The sequence below is a fragment of the Hyperolius riggenbachi genome, chromosome 7, assembly GCF_040937935.1.
Source record: "Hyperolius riggenbachi isolate aHypRig1 chromosome 7, aHypRig1.pri, whole genome shotgun sequence".
Classification (NCBI taxonomy): Eukaryota; Metazoa; Chordata; class Amphibia; order Anura; family Hyperoliidae; genus Hyperolius; species Hyperolius riggenbachi.
The window spans coordinates 157436288-157439215 of NC_090652.1; positions in this window are offsets into that span (position 1 = coordinate 157436288).

Below are 2928 nucleotides of genomic sequence, written 5' to 3' on the forward strand. Positions count from 1 at the left end.
CCGTCTGTTGGTGTAGCCAAGTATTTCCCCTCCGAGGTCGCTGAGGTCCCCCGATCTTCTCTGGGTGATGCTGCAATACTTTGTAAGAAATAATATTGATGTTCACTAATTACTCAAATACAATGTAACTATGATTCTGCAAGCCTAGATAATTATTATAACAGGATTGTAACTCAATAAATATTGTTATTGAATTTTTTCCTCATGTTTTGCTGCAATTCATTTTACTAGGGATGGGACGAATCCACAATTTTTTCGAATCCGAATCCGAATCTGAGAAGGTTCTCGAATATCTCGAACCTTTCGAATCCCGAATCTAACGAATCCTGCACATAAGAATTGTGCGATCCATGGTATAGTTGCCCGCAGTATAGGTACCCAAGCAAAGGTAGCGAGGTAAAGGTGCCTTCAGTATAGCTAGCTAGGTATGGGTGCCTTCAATATTGGTAGCTTTCAGTATAGGTAGCAAGGTATAGGGGCCTGCAGTATAGGTAGCAGGGTATGTGGGCCTTCAGTATAGGTAGCAGGGTATATGGGCCTTCAGTATAGGTAGCAGGGTATTTGGGCCTTCAGTATAGGTAGCAGGGTATATGTGCCTTCAGTATAGGTAGGTAGCAGGGTATAGAGGCCTTCAGTATCGGTAGCAAGGTACATGTGCCTTCAGTATCGGTAGCAAGGTATAGGGGCCTTCAGTATAGGTAGCACAGTACATGTGCTTTCAGTATTGGTAGGTAACTAGGTATAGGGGCCTTCAGTATAGGTAGCAGGGTATATGTGCCTTCAGTATAGGTAGCAGGGTATATGTGCCTTCAGTAGAGGTAGGTAGCTAGGTATAGGGGCCTTCAGTATAGGTAGTAAGGTACATGTGCCTTCAGTATAGGTAGGTAGGTAGGTAGGTAGGTAAAGGGACCTTCAGTATAGGTAGCAGGGTATAGGGCCTTAAGTATAGGTAGGTGGTAGGTATAGGGGCCTTTAGGTAGGTAGGTAGGTAAAGGGACCTTCAGTATAGGTAGCAGGGTATAGGGCCTTAATTATAGGTAGGTATGTAGGTAGGTATAGGGGCCTTTAGGTAGGTAGGTAAAGGGACCTTCAGTATAGGTAGCAGGGTATAGGGCCTTAAGTATAGGTAGGTAGGCAGGTATAGGTGCCTTTAGGTAGGTAGGTACATATAGGGGGCCTGTAGGTAGGTGGGTAGGCATTGAGGCCTGTAGGTAGGTATAGTGGCCTGTAGGTAGGTATAGGGGCCTTTAGGTAGGTAGGTAGGTATAGGGGCCTTTAGGTAGGTATAGAGGCCTTTAGGTAGGTAGGTAGGTACGTATAGGGGGCCTTTAGGTAGGTATAGGGGGCCTTTAGGTAGGTATAGGGGCCTGTAGGTAGGTGGGTATAGCGGCCTGTAGGTAGGTATAGCGGCCTGTAGGTAGGTAGGTAAGGATAGTTGCCTGTAGGTAGGTAGGTATAGTGTCCGGTAGGTAGGTAGGTATAGGTGCCTTTAGGTAGGTAGGTACGTATAGGGGGCATGTAGGTAGGTGGGTAGGTAGGTATTGAGACCTGTAGGTAGGTATAGTGGCCTGTAGGTAGGTAGGTAGGTATAGGGGCCTTTAGGTAGGTAGGTAGGTATAGGGGTCTTTAGGTAGGTATAGGGGGCCTTTAGGTAGGTATAGGGGGCCTTTAGGTAGGTATAGGGGCCTGTAGGTTGGTAGGTATAGCGGCCTGTAGGTAGGTAGGTAGGTATAGCGGCCTGTAGATAAGGATAGTGTCCGGTAGGTAGAACCCCCCCCCCCCCCCCTGTGCCTCCTCCTCTTACCGCCAACCCGCCCCACGGCCCCCTCCGTCCCCCGTGCCTCCTCCACTCACCCCTGCATTAGAATCTACTCACCTTTCCCTTGGAGCGCAGAGCGGCAGACCTCTTCGTTACTTCCCTGTTCCCTCTAGTGGCCGGACCGGCTCTTACTGATGACGTCATTGTAAGAGCCGGTCACTAGGGGGAACCAGGAAGTCAGCGAGAGGTCTGCCGCTCTGCGCTCCGCTATGGATAGGTGAGTTGTTACAGTATGCGGGCGGGCGGAGGAGGCGCGGGGGGGGGGGGGTCGGAGGAGGGCGAGTGCGAGCGGCGGATGCAGCGTCGGGATTCATCGGATTCGTGTAGTGGAAAATGGCGTCGGGATTCGAATCCACGAATCTCGAATATTTCCTAATATTCGAGGGATTCGTGGACTCACAGGATTCGTCGTCCCACCCCTACATTTTACCCACTACGGTGGTGAGTGAAGTTAGAGGGTTTAAAAACCCTTCCCGTGAGGCAAAACACCCGCTGAGGCCGCACATTCTGATAGGTGGAGGGCGCTTTCTCAGTATGCCCTCTGCAGATGTAAACAATAGTCAGCTGACTCCGGTGTGGTGTCAGCTGACGTTACAGCTGACACCTAGGTAGGTGTACTACTGTGTGATTGGATGTGCGGAGTGTGGCCGGCCACTGATTGGATGGAAGTTGTATTTAAACTCGCAGAGTACTCCCAGTCATCGCCCATGATAAGCATAACTGTGGCTAGTTGCTGGATGCGCTCTTACATTGTTAGATTACTGGATCTTGACCTTTGGCTTGTATTGACTATTCTTGTCTGCTGTGATAAACCCTTGCTTTGATTCCTGGATACTCTTGCCTGCTGCCTGGACCGACCTTTGCCTGTTAACTAGATACCCGTGCCTGCCGCCTGGACTGACCTCTGCCTGTTACTGTACACTCCTGTCTGCCGCTTGGACCAACCACTGCCTGTTTACTGGATACTCTTGCATTCTACCTTGACTGGACACTAAGTATACATGAACTAATCATTGTTTGTTGCTTTATTAACCTTGCATGCTGCCATTGCAAGAACTCTCTCATATAATACCTGGATCATCTATTACCTGTTGAATAACCTTGCATAG